The sequence below is a fragment of the Echeneis naucrates genome, chromosome 16 (genome assembly GCF_900963305.1).
Source record: "Echeneis naucrates chromosome 16, fEcheNa1.1, whole genome shotgun sequence".
NCBI lineage: Eukaryota > Metazoa > Chordata > Actinopteri > Carangiformes > Echeneidae > Echeneis > Echeneis naucrates.
Window position 1 is genome coordinate 7,271,072 of NC_042526.1, and position 14,680 is coordinate 7,285,751.

Here is a 14,680-nt window from a genome sequence, read left to right on the forward strand (position 1 = left end):
CTACTCATGTCATAAAACTCATAAGCGTGAAGTCTGCAAGTAAGACGGCAAATGAGTTTCCTGTGAGCGGACCGGATTTCTTTTTTTTTTTTTTTTTTTTTTGCTGTTAATGACTCATGAAATCGTTTATGTGACAAAATAATTTTGTTTCATTTTATTATCTATTTCCTTTTAAATAAATGAATATCTTTGATAATATTTGGGCTTGATCTTGTTCAAACACCAGTTCGCATTAATGATTCTCACCATTTTGAACTTCAACAACGCTTTCATCACCCCCTTTGGTCAGCAGACACAAAGTGGGGTAAAATATCTTTCTTATTACCGCCACGTGAATAATCCGTCTGTGTTTCCAGTTTGTTCCTGCCGGTGATTATTATAAAACGATCCGCGAGCAGGAAATAAACTGGAACGGCTGCTCTTGTCTTACTTAACTGACTGAGACCGGCAACAAAGCTCCAATGAAAGGAACAAAGTGAATATCAGCATTCATCATTCATGTCCACAGCCTGCAGCCTCCAAAGTTTGGAGGTCCCACGATTTTTTTAATTAACCTGCGTTAAAGCAGAGCTCCAGCATGCAGCTGATGGTCCAGTCCATCCACACACCTGCATAATGCAGCATGCTGAGGGATCTGTGGGAAAAGGAGGGGGGGGGGGGGGGTACAACTCCCAGTGGTTTTTTTTTTTTTTTAAGGGGCTTTGCACATTTTCTATTCATAAGTCTCGTTGTGATGTTCTCCGCAGATCATCGCTGCCCTCATGTCACAGCACATCTGTGTCTCTGTGCGGTTAACACTCCTGCTCAGTTTCTAAGTGGTTGCTGAGCTAAGTATGTTATGTGAACGCACACTGCCACCTGCTGGCAGGCCTCGGTCTCTGTTTTCAGGACAAACGGCAGCTCTGAAGTCAGTTCTCATTTTTCACAGTTGTTCTGCGGCTCACACCTGTTGGATCGCTGCCTCTGTGTGAATGAAAGACACTCCGGTGAGTTCATGGTTATTTCAGGAGTAAGGAGTTACAATTTAGCCCTAAACGTTTTTAACATTTAACTGAAAGGAAAAAAAAAATCCATGCTCGGTGAGTTTTCAATTTAAATAGCAAAATTTCACGGACTGTAGTATTTATTTATAGCAGCAGTTTGTGCTTACAGTCTGAGAGTTAGAAATGTGTGTCGTTCACGGTGTTGCATGCACTGGCCTTTATCTTGATAGATGATAAGGAGCCAAAGTGCAGATAAAAACCAATGCCAGTCTGAACAAGAACTCGTTGGCTGCAGATCTGCGGCGGTTTCAGGTCTGACTGGGAACACGATATGTCCTGAAAAGTGGGCACCGCCCTCTGAATAAGCAGAGTGTTGGATAAGCAACAGCCTGCTGTTATTAAATTATTTCTTTACAAGTGAGGCAATTTCACTTTATTCCATTAGAGGGTACTGTTGAGACGAGAACAAGCTGCTGGAGCACGTCGGTGGCAAGTAGGAGGTAAAAAAAAAATAAAAGCTGAAGGAATAAGTAGAGAAACTGAGTGGTTAGAATCAAATGCTCAGACCTTCATGGTCACCATACAGTATCTAAATCCAACTGGGCTAATATGTCATACTGTTGGGTGACTTCATTAAAAGTACCAACACTCTGAAGCAAAAATATTGCATTGTGTTACAAATAAATTGATGAATGCAGTTGGATAATTTATGCATGTATTGAATTTTACTCTTAAACCCAAATAGAAATCAAACATAAGAAGGGACAGCATTTAGACACAAAAATCCTGTAAAAAAGTTCTTCAACATTTTTTTAAATGATAAATTGGAAGCAGTGAAGTAAAAGTTAAAATATTTTCCCCTGAAATGTTGTGGAGTTAGAAACTCCAATAAAGTAAAGAAATATCTTAAAAATGGGCTCATCCCACTTTTGAGTTTGAGTTCACAGACTTCACAGAGAATCAGTGCCGTGACCTATGACCTAAGGCCTTACCAATGTAATGGTTTGGATGCAAATGTGTCATAGGATTAATCACATTATAAAGCCTTTAGTGCTGTTCCCACAAACCTGAAAGCGTGAAATGAATAAACTCTTAAAATCAAGTCTGTGCTCACTAGATAATAATTTCAAACCCGGCAGATTTAACAGAGTGACAACAGTATGAGGCAATATTTACTCAGCGACTGTGAGGGTGGATGATACACTGCGTCTTCTCGCTCACTACAGGGTGCATTTCTGATGAGATCTCAGTAAAGAAGGTGGGAGTAGGGGTGGTGGGTAGAAAGGAAGGTGGTGGTGTTAGGGATGAGTGTGAAGGCGGAGCACCGCAGGAGCGGAGTGTTTGATGTGACAGCTGGAGATTGTAAGAATGAGGGGTGACACAGAGCTCCAGCTTCCTCGGCGCCGGCCGGTCATCCAGTCAGGCTGTCAGTCATTCACTCTGAGAATCCAGCTCTGTTTACTCTTGTGTTATTAATGCGTGTGTATGTGTACACATCTCTCTTGTTGTGTTGGTGCGTGTGTGTGTGTCTCCATGTTTATCCTCAGGCAATAGATCTGGGAGAAGTGACAATGTGGCCCTCTGTCAGTCGCCCAGTAAAGTGGCATGCGTGTCAGTTCTCCTGACGGACGCTCTCATCCTGCTGGCCAGCGATGGCGACTGCAAATGTGGGACATGTCTTGTGACAGAGCAACACAGCTTACACGACAACTCGGCGTGCAGACAGGACACGAGCAGTCAAGTTTGATGTGAGGGGGTCAGCGCTGAGGGCCCCATCTCTTGGAGGGTGAGTGAAAGCTGCAGTGATCTCTCCGAAGCTGCAGACGCAGCGACGATGCAACACCTCACTTAAAGTCTTTTGTTCCTAAATTGGAAGTAAGAGAAACCTGTTTTCGTCAGAGACGGGCTGACATGGTGCTTAAATGTTTCACATGCAGCATGTTAACATCAGTAAGTCTTCACAACACTCTCGGATATTCCAGTGAACAAATAAGCCTATCACCAAAAGATTGGCAGCCTCCACCTGGCTCCATATTGTGTTTGATTTTTTTATTTATATTTTTTTGTTGGGTCTTGGATTGTCTTTATAATAAAAGATTAAGTGATTTTCCTCACACAACAGGAGAAGGGCCCCTGTTTTTACTTGCTATGGGAATCCAAATATTGTGAGATTCTCAAGAGGACAGATGGCAGATGGAGGGAAAATGAAAAATCAATTCCAACGTCTCATCTGAAACAGGAAGCACAACTGCTTGTGTATAGTCATTATTTTTGGATAGACTACCATTTAATGGTTAGAGACAGAAGGTGCGACTTCGTGGAGAGAACAACAAATTATACGAGGGAAAAATTCAAAGAAACTAAGACTTTGTGGCTAAGATCTAACTGGCTAAGAAAATGGGCTAAGATCTCGCATGAGAAATCTTCATGACTTAGCCTGAGACGATTGGGACGGAGTGGTGCTTACAAGAGAAGCTGGGTCCTTGTATCCCCTTTTCCCCTTCCAATTATCCAATTGTCATAATTGATAATCAAGTCTGTGGAGAAGATGCGGGTTTGTGTTGCTGTTGCTGTTGCTGATATTCAATCCCGCTCAATCCCACCTTTCCAGATTTAATTCCTTAAAAATCATTGTTTAAATATGATTATAATTTTATAATTATAGATAATTATTGCTATGGATTTTTTTCCCATGTTAAAATTTAAGTCTTATGTCACGCTTGCAGAACTTTAGACACTGGTCATTTTGCTTCGAATTAGCACATTGGTGGCTACTTTGAAAATTTTAATACTACAATACTTATTCCCTAAAGATACTGAGGTTTAATAGCGTCTTCTTGCTATTTCTTTTCCAAAATGAAATAAAATCCACAAATTATCTGGAGATACATTATTAGCTCCGTTTTCTGTTAGAGAGCACATGACCTTGTTGTTTTTTCAACCTCATCCTTTATAACCAACTTGGCAAAAATGGTAGTTTTACCCTCCTCATGACAACTTATCAAACTTCACGAGCTGACAATAACCATGCAATATGACTGACAGCTCCAGCAAAGCCTCTAAATGAACCTCTCTGCCGCCGTTTCCAAGTTCAAGGTAGGACTACAGGGAGTGACACACAGTCCCCCATCATGCACTTCTTCCCGTCAGCCCACAGATGGCACTCTCCACCACGCCAGGGCTCTGAGCTCACTCCAAGATCCTCAGGTTTTCTTTTCAGACTGAGACAGTTAGATACTTCATCCCCTCCCTGTGTGGTTCACTGCTCTGGCACTGGAGTCTGCAAGGATGCACCACAACACCTCCCAGAAAAGGGCTGGCCACAGTTTATCATTGACTGTATTGGGAGCGTTTAATGGCACAATCATGATGGATTCTGTGAGCAGTTGATTTATTGATCACTCTGTGCAGCTGAGCTGTGAATACTCAAACAGTTACCAATCACCTCCAGAAATCACCTTCACCTTTCTTCACCTAAGTTGTAAATGGTTTCCCCCCTGCGCCACAGGTGACTTTGAGACAATAATTGATTGAATATTTGTGAGGAATTACACGACGGCAGCCGAAACTGCGAAACTGTGTTCTCGTGTTGAATGTGGCCGTTTGAGGCTGTCAAGGACTTTGTCCATCCATCACTGAGGAAGAGGAGGGCCGGGCTTAACAGCAGTGGTGGAGAGGAAGAGGGGAGAAGCAGAGGGCGCCTGACAGATGGGCTTAGTGAGTGAATCATTGACAAGGGCCTGCAAACGGATGCTGGCTCCATCAATACCTCAAAGCCTGTGTGATGAATTACTGCAGACAAACAATGCTGAGTAAGCAAATGTGTTTTTAACAATGCCAGGTGAAAATATTACAGCTGCTTTGTAGAGCGTCAGACATCAGATTGTGAGACGTACTCATCTGTGCTGTGCTGGATTCTTTTGGTACCTGAGGGCATGAAGCCAATCAGTAGCAGAGTAAAGCATTCTTCATTTTTTTTTTCCTCCCCCATACCTTTCAATTTCTTACTCTTACTCATATTCTAATGATTATTCTTCACTGTGCACTGATCTGTTTTGGCAGAGCTTCAAAGTCATCCCACCTTGCATTTCACCGCACATATTGTATGATCGTACAGTATGACAAATAAAGCCACTGAATCATGAGCTTTGAGATGTAATTAATTTTTTTTTCTTTCTACAGATATTTTTCATCTGTCTGGAGGTGGCTCAAGACTGACGTAGGCCCATTTAGAATCTAAATATGTAAATATCGAATTACCATTTGGCACACTTTTCTATTTACACAAAAAAAAAAAAAGAGTAAAAAATCAAAACCTCTTTTATGTAATGTTTGGTCTGCATTTTTTCAGGAACAGCAATTAAATAATGTTTCAGAGTGCGTCATGGATTGAAACAATGCAGACCTATAACTTCAGTTTGTTTGGCGGCAATGTAAACAGATACCTCAGCTGCTCCTCTGGTGTTTCTCTGACAAAGTCGCCGCTGACGAACTGTTTGCCGCCCTCAGAACTCTGGGACCCGTAGTCTTGAACAGGCTCGCCAAATAAACCAGAAATCAAATTTTAGGAATTATATGTTCAACAGGAGAAAACAACTCCAGTGTTTCTGAAATCTGAATATCAAAATTCAAACTTCAGGTTTTGTTTCTGCTGCTCAAAAAAGAGTAGCCTAGAAAGCGCCAACGCCTCCCTCCACATACTAATCCTCTCCTCTCTCTGTGTGTCGCCTCCTCCCCCATTAGATGCAGACAGAACTCCACCAGGTGCTGTTGGAAACAATGGCTGGCCCATACAGGGATCAATGCCAGGCCACTGATGGGCTCTCATTCCTTCACCAGCAGACGTGATAAATGACATGGCCCATATGTTTCAGCAGCCGAGACTCTAGCCGCCAGCCTCCTTTGTCTCCACATCTAAAGGGAACTATGCTGTGAAAAATGCAATTCTCACAAACGCAAACAAAGCACACTTGCATGCACACACACACACTTGTTTTTGTCTAAAGCTTGGATGTGCTGTACTAACTTGGTATCTATGTTTAGGCAAGAAATTATGACAACGACTCACTAATTGGAGGCAAATCCCTTTTGTCTGTAATAATTGATTTTTCCTACTTCAGTAAGAGATCTTTTTCAAAAATTGGTGGCTGCTCCTCTCTCCTCCACACTTCTTTCCTCTCTCCTCCTTGGCAGCAGTAAGTCCTGATGTCTGTACAGGTAGCAGTGCTCTGGCCCCTGCCTGCCGTGTCCCAGGTGTCTTGTCAGCTGTCAGAGACGTCCAGCAGCAGACAGGGATGGCATGACCAGCAGGCCGGGCCGTGTTGAACGGGTCAGCCGTCAGCATTGTGGACAGACAGGCATGTGGCATTGATCTCCCTGTGACAGGCTGTCAGAGCCGCCGGAGAGCCACCAACCAGCGCTCGCCCCCTGTCATCCCACCTGATTACAGACAGAGGGGAAGCTCTGAATTTTCGACTTGGCACCCGGACTCCGCTGCTTCCTCCCCCACTGCTGTACGGTACATCCAATTCAGCAGGCTTCTTTACCTGAAATGCATTTCTGTGGTGGCTGGCTCGGTAACAGCGTTGCTCTCTATTAGATTTTATATGTTTGGTGAATGGGTGATTCTGTTCAAGCACTTCTTCTTGCTTCACTACTTGAAAATGTGTACCTGCAGGGCAGACATAGCAAACCAGAAAAGTCCTACAGGGCAAGGAGATGCAAAGCTGTCAAACTACATTATTGCCATTTTATAACAATATTTCTACAGCTTGTGGTCAGTGGTCCTTCAACCTGATGTTTGTGTATGCTTGAGTGTGTTAGGGTGTGTGTGTGTGTGTGTCTGTGTTTACCCCAAACCACTCTGTGCACCTCATTCCATGTGCTCCTGTCTGACAGGTGACATTTGGAGCGGTTGAAGAGATATATGTGCCATTTGTATCCATGGCAGGGTCAGAGCATGTTACATGACCTGCAAGACAGAGAGCTAGAGAAACGATACTAATCTTGCTAGGAGATCAATACGGCACAGAGAGGTACTGATAATTGACCGCTGTCAATCAATCAGCACTGTGTTTGTGCAGCCATTAAATGTTTATTTTTAGGAGGATGTAGAATGCAAAACCTTGAAAAATAAAACTGTGGTATTTTATTTATCTCATAATTCATGGTAGTAAAAATTGGAGGAAGTGGTCAGACCCCAGTTAAATTAAAATATTCCAACATAAAGATACTGCATTCAAAGAAAATGCCATGCTCTGCACATTTACTTAAGTAGTAGAGTTAGTAGAGCTGTTGATGTACTCTAATTAATCTCTTTTATGTCACTACATTAATTTAAGTTTCATAAATTACAGACTAAGATTATTAATGCGAAAATAATAAACAAATGATAAGGCAGAAAAATCTGTGCAGCAGTACCATCTTTTCCAGTTGTAGTGTTACAATATGAATGCATTCATATTTCCCATACTATAATAGATATCATTATGAGCTTAGTCAAAGCTTTTACATTTGGTATTTCAGGAGCGTTTGAAAATAAAATTATTCACAATGTCACCGTTATGAGGGAAATGCTCTTAACATATATTAATAATGTTTATTGATAAAGATACATTATTTTGTAAGCAGCATTTTATTGCTGCAGTTGGTCAGTTTGAGCAAATTTTGCCTAATTACCTTTTAACACTGTATCATGTCATGTCAAGTGATCACATGCTCAATGTTTAATTTGAAAGTTACAGCAACATTAGATAAATAAAGTGGAATAAAATGTGTAGCATTCCTGCTGGAATGAAGTGCAGTGGAGGGAGTGGATATAAGACCAGAAAATTAGAAAGTTACTTAGGTAAAGCACAAGTTCTTAAAAATTGTTCTTCACAGCAGCACTTCAGCATGCACTGAAATGCTTTCCTCCATCTACAAACAAACAGCTCTGTGGCTCTTTTGTTTCTGTTAATAACAAAGAAATGTTACATCAGAGACACAAAGAGCGGCCCTCAAACATGCTAGTACGGTTAGATTTCTTTAATAGCTTCAGATCATCCATAACCTAAAGTGGGATTTTCAAGCTACAGTTCCAAAATTGTTTCATGATTTTATAAACATGGTTTCTCACAGTTTTGTTTGGTGACATTGTGTAGCGCAGAGCGTCAGTCTGAGGTTTAATCTAATTATCTGAGAATACACACAGTGCAATCATGAAGGTATTACTTACATAAACAAAAGTAGTTCCATAAACATGTCTATGACATGAGTGATAGAGCACCAGTCTGCAGTCTAGAGCCCAGCAAGCACGTCTAACTGGGTTAATGGGTGGTGCAGTTAGCTACGTCTGGACTGGTGGTGCACCACAGAGGCACAGTGTGTACACACACATGTAGAAGGAACAAACAAAAATGCAAACACACTTTGAACATGCACACAGACACAGACATACACACACACACAGACGCACCAAAGGCGGAGAGTACAAATGCATGTGATGTTCAGAGAGGAGGTGACATCAGAATATGCAAAAAAGACTTTGCCGCAGGCCAGAGATTTTTAATGATGAATCCATTCATTATAGAATAAGGTCATTATGCTTTTGTTGTCATGAAATGTACACATTCATCATCAGTCCACCCAGGACCAAGTCCATTGTCCCTCTTCTGCAGACGACCTTGGATGGAAAATTTATAAAGCAAAAAAAAAATAAAAAATAACAAACACACACACGCACACACACACACACACACACACACAAATACAAACACAGACACATGCAAACATGCATAGTAGTGCACCCATTAACATCCCCAAGGACAGCAAACATACACACCATGAAATATTTTTCTAAACCACATTCATTTCATCATATCATTTATAATCCAAGAGAGAAATATACCAAAATTCTGCTTTTTTGTGTGTGTGTGTTGTTCAGCTGTTTCATATCCTTAACAGAGACTAAACCAGATATATGAGCCTGTAATGAAACATTTTATGCTAATTGTATTTGTTTATGAGCAAATTAATGGCAGCCGTGCAAAACGGATGATGATGTGAGCACATACACAACATGATAGGATTCCTGAGGAATTCATTAGCTGTTTGCAGGTAATTAGAGGAAATAATTAAGGTGATTAGAGTGCGTCAAATGCACGCACACACACCCGCACACACAGACACACACACTGGGTACAGTATACATCAAAAGATCTGCCCTACCACCCTCCCTGGTTTTCTGCAACTCTTTGTGGAAAGTGCTGACAGTGCTGTCTGGAATAACCCAATCACTGAATACAGAGAGATTCTGATCCCTCTTTCTTCCTTCATCTTCTCTGTCCTCATAGGTCTCCGGTTCGCAGGGACCCCCTCCAGTCACAAATCCCTCATACCGAACTTGCCCACAATCTGACACATGCAGAGGTGGCATATTGGTGCACCAAAGATACAATCGAGTGGAGAGCTCTGGCAACACAATGCAGGAGTGATAAATCAACAAGCTGGTGCTCTCCAATGTAGACAGCACAGCATCACAGGCAATAGCCCGCTGTCCATCCGAACAGAGGGGCGGTAATCTACACACACAGATGTGCACATACAGAGTGTATATATATATTTATATTTTATATATATATATATACACACACACACACATATATATATATATATGGCAGAAAAGCGAGAGAGAGAGAGAGAGAAATATCACTGCAGGATTCATGTCATGCACATCCTGCAGAAATCAAATGTTCATGTGTGTAGCAGGAGCTGTAACATGGAGGGTAAAACCCGCTGATTATCTGAGTGTAATAAGCAAGCAGCCTCTTCTCCAGTGTAATTGGTCTGCAGTGGATCTGCAGCCGAAGCTCGTTAGTGTCACAGCAGAAATAATCACGCAGTAAAATCCCCTCCTGTGACTGATCACCATATATCATACACATACACACTTACAGATGCATGAATGATTCCCTCACACTCATATACACACACAATTTCTTCATAGGTGGAGCTTCAGTTTTATAATGTAGATTTGTGCATTAATGCAAGATCTGGAGAACTGAAATAGGTTGTCATGTGAACTGGAGGCAGTGTGATTTATTTGGATGAATCTTTGTTGCTATTTTGTGTCACAAACTCGTTCAAAATGTCTGCTTTGCTTCTGTCATCGCAGACCTAAAACACAGCAGAAGTGCCTTTGCAAATGCAATTTCAACTTTCATCTTTTTCCCTCAAAGATATGAGAGTCTCCTTGCAACAAATTGTACATAAGAGTTTTCAGAAGCCGATAGAGCCAAATATCCTCCGTCATTCAAATCAGTCAAGTTCAAGAATATGAGATTTTGTTGATGTATGACTTGACGCTGTCACATTTTCCAAAAATATAAAGATTTATTTCTCTTACTTTTCTCTCCTTTTTAGAAAAAACTTTAATATTTTATTGCCTCTGAAAAAAAGCCAGTCACTGCCAGAAATTCATCCCAATAAGTTTAGCTAAATCATTTATTTTCTTTCTTTTCAAATGTACCTTCTCTCTTTTTATTTCAAGTAATATGCTCTATGATCTGCTTTAACTGTTGCACAGACACCTATGTATACTGCATCTGACTGTTGTCCCGGATATGGGAAAAATAAGGAAAGCCTGCTCTGATTCCAGTTATAGAAACAATCACAGAAAACCTGTCTGAGGCCATTAATGTGTCTTAGAGGGAACCAGCTCTATTCGACTGCTCCAAGGAGGAGAAATACTGAGTAGATGGCATTGGAGCTGGTGCGGTTAAAGAAGTGGGGACACCGTTCATTGTTTGAGATGAAGGTAAAAGGCAGCATGTGTGTTTGCGGGCACATGCGCATGTGTGTGTGCACATGTGGGCGGTGACTGATGATCCTGATTCAAAACTGGGACCGACACGCTATCTGAAACAGAATCAAACTCCGACACCCAGGTATACACCACCTGCACCAGAAGTCATTTAAATGTCCTCCTGGGCCATCGTAACATCAGGAAAATTCAATCACCCTGTCTGCTGTTGGACGGGGGACAACGTTCTCTGAGATTACTTGCAAAGAAACTTAATAGCTAAGAGCATTAAATGCTGGTTGTTGCTAGTACTGCTGCCAATAGTGAATAAATGATTTTGGCAGTGTATACAGACAGGGAAATCAATACCAAAGGGTTTTCTGTGGCGCTGGGCTTCTGTATTCATGTAAACATGGGAAGTGGTTTTCTTTGCACCTCAGAGCGAGATTACCACTCACCACTGGAGGCCTGCCCGGTTGCAGAGGAAGATGCAGCTCTCAGCTTGAGTCTGCCACCAGCAGGAAGATGATATTTGGACATCACCTATTCCAAAACAACGTATGCAAATGTAAGGCTTTTTTTTTTTTTTTTTTTGCCTTTCTGGTGGCCCACGCTACGTGTCAACAGAGGGAAAATCTCTGCTTTGATAAGTGAGTGCTCAAGCAGAATAACTGTTGCACATTTAGTGGCAGCTGCCTAGAAGGCTGGAAATTGTGTGATCGGTGATAAGCTGAAGCTATATTTCATGAGGTGTCTCTGTTATGTTTAGTCTAAGCTGCTGGCTCTTGTGCGCTTTTGCCGTCCTGTCCCCCCGTTGTGACCCCTCTCTCCATATCTCCATCCAGACTTCAGATAGGGGGCAAATGGAGGAACGGAGACGGGGGGCTGATAGGAGCAGAATGAGGGGAAGGAGGCGGTGTAGTGAGGGGGCTACTGCTCAGCCATAGTGACCGGGTGAAAAGGCAGTGCAGATGTAATTTGTCCTCAATGGCTGTTTGGGAAGAGTAATTGTGGTGACATTGGCGGGTCGATAGTATGGATTTTTTGTTTGGAGTGCCCTGTGTGTGTGGTGCTAAGGGGAGGCCAGGAAATATAACACTGCTGCTCAAATACAATAAAAATGGATCGAGGGTGTGGTGGTTGTTTGCAGAGCTGGTAGCCATCGTTTGGCTGTGGATGTCATACTGTAGCTGCTGTGGTTATCAAGTACACCCTGCCGTTCTGCCCTATTAACACCAAATGTTCAGGGCTTCAAACAGGTCTTTGAAACAGGTTTAAATGCTGGAACAAAACCATCAGTTAAGAGATTTCTCAGTGAAGCAAAACTGAGTCCAAACAAACTGCACAGAAGACCTGCTGTGCGGTGAAACAAATGCAGATTTGCTTAAGTCCTATTTTGATACACTCCCAGAACACAATGACGTCGTGACAATAACACACAGCACCGAATACTTCCTGCTACAGCTACACTGTGATGTTAATGTACAGGAAAACGTGCAGGTCTCTAAAGAGGTTGGTTGGACAGAGCCACGTCCCAGTGATTGTACAAAAACAGGAGGGGGTAAGGAGGAAGCCTCAGGGGGAAGTCAGTGAACAGTAGCTCTGATGTCCCAGTCAACTCTAACATTCATCAGGCAATGGTGTGCGAGCTCAATGTGTTTTGTGCACCCTAACAAATGTAATGAGGGAGAAGAAAAGGGGCTATGACACAGTGCAGAGACACACACTGTCTGGCATTAGATGCAGATTCCTCGGGGATGTAAGCGATGCTTACATGAACATACATGCAGGTACATACAAATGATGCTTCATTTCACCCAGTGAAATTCTCTTTGAGATTTTCCCCCAGAGAGCTAGACAACAAGCATGTATGCATGCTGCCTCTCACAACAATCTGTGGTGCTGACTGTACTCCTCCAAGGTGGTTTTGTGTGGGATCTGTCTGAGGCGTCTATGCTGGGAAGATTATACTCCCCCTCAGGTGACAGAGACACATGCACACAAATCTCATTTCTTTTGGACTTATTCTGGAATGTGCTCTCCAACATGGCGGTAGGAGACTATGTGTGTCCCATCTCAATAAGACGCTTCCCTTTGCGCCGGGGCCACCTCGTCGAACACAGCCAGGCCGGCCCTGCCTCTGTCACCCCTGTCATCTCACATCAGATCCCTTTTCACTCCAAAGCGTTGCTCTTTGGATAAAACCATTAACAGAGTCAACGGACACAAACAGGACCACATTTTGACACTCAGCCGCCACCCTGACGTAACCAAGCACGACACCTGACGTGGGGAAAAGGTCAGACGACTCGTCAAAGAGACAGGGGTGCCTCTGACAGGACACGAGGACTCAAAAATGGACGCTTCCCGACAGTGATGATGGACACATGGCTGAAGCATGGCCTTCTGGGAGCGGTGGGAGGAGTGCACGTCCTGCCGGGAACTGTCCCTTCCGGTTCCCCTGTCCCGTTGACGAGTGGTGTCCTCGCTGATCTCACATGATGAGGCTCACGCTAAGTAGGCAAATCAAATGTGGTTAAGTGTGAACAGTTTCACATGTAATCTAGGCAAGCATGACTGTCGTTAGTATTTCTGGATGTACTTCAGATAGTTTCTGGCCACTAACGTCTAAAATATTAGATTACATGGTAATAAAATGGAGGTACATATATTCCCATAGGCCTGTATTACACTGAGGAACCACACAGACAGCTGCACTCTAATCTTCCATTGACAGAAATCAATTCAACATAGTAATGCTTTGATGATTTTTAAAAACTCAAAGACATGTATGTGACTAATGGAATATTATCTGTACATTTTCCTTCGTTAGAATCGTGCTGTCTGTAGTTATGGGGGTTTGCATGCTACTTTCAAAAAAAAAAAAAAAAAAAAAAAAAAAAAAAAATTACTATTAGGACGTTTTTGTGTTGTGACATTTGTCCATATATATTTGTAAGCTTGTTTGCTGTTGAGAACTCCACTAAGCATCCACTTAACTCCACCCAGCACCAAATCTGAAATCTTTACCTTGCAGCAGCGCTAACAAAGCTAACCATCTGTTAGCATTCCTGTGTGCTATCAATCTGCTGTGCTTTGTGAGAATGCACTGTGTTGTTTTGGTGCCACCCCTGATGTTGGGTGGGTTTCTTCATACTATGTACGCATGTAGAACAGTTGATTCACAAAGTGTAACAGGAGCAGAATGCCTGGGGCAAATACACGCAGGGAGGTTAGCTATGTAGAGCTGGAGAGGCAAAGAGAGAGAAAGTAGAGGAAGGTGAAGGAGAGATGGAGTCCCTGGGGCCCCATTAGAGGCACTTCTGAGGGCCTGTGACATCTGACTGGATCAGTGTTCTTCAGTCAGTCTCTCCTCTTATCCACTCCTCTGCTGGAGTCAATAAACACATCACCTACGCACAAACACATACACACACAGTAACTAAGCCTCTGGGGTGAACACCAGATTAGTTCATTTAAAGAGGGTTTGATTCTTACTCCTTGAGAGCTTACTAAGGACTTAATGAGAATGTCAGTTCTGCTGCATATATGTGTTGCCCTTTTAAAACATAATGATATGGGAATACTGTTATTTCTTGACTGTGAGTGGAAATCTGTTTATGCGCTGCATAGAATGTAAATGTTTGCGGGAGTCGAAAAGTTTTGCGGTGTGCAGAAGAGACAGTTAGCAGACACACACAGCTAACTTGACAGAAGGACCCAGTGACGAGCTGTAAACACTTTTCTCTCCATGCCGACAGTGCAGTGGCACCGAGCAGGGTGAAACTTTGAAAGTCAAGCGGCCCTTTATCCATCCTTGCTCTGACCTTTCTGCTAGGCTGCCCCGTATTCACTGGCTGTCAGTGTGAGTTTGTCAGGAGCCATCCGTCTCTGTCCACCTCCACCCCCCTCCCCA

General features: G+C 42.7%; 1 long non-coding RNA gene across 2 annotated transcripts; it reads left to right on the forward strand.

The window, feature by feature from the left end:
• Window positions 1–955: 955 nt before the first annotated feature.
• Window positions 956–10,154, forward strand: LOC115056751 (uncharacterized). 2 transcript variants are annotated; one of them, XR_003841819.1, is made up of 4 exons: window positions 956–986; window positions 2,531–2,769; window positions 5,727–6,496; window positions 9,317–10,154. It is a non-coding gene; the product is annotated as an uncharacterized LOC115056751 (long non-coding RNA). The 2 variants fall into 2 exon arrangements; XR_003841818.1 differs by lacking the exon at window positions 9,317–10,154 and having other exon boundaries at window positions 5,727–7,518.
• Window positions 10,155–14,680: the final 4,526 nt, after the last annotated feature.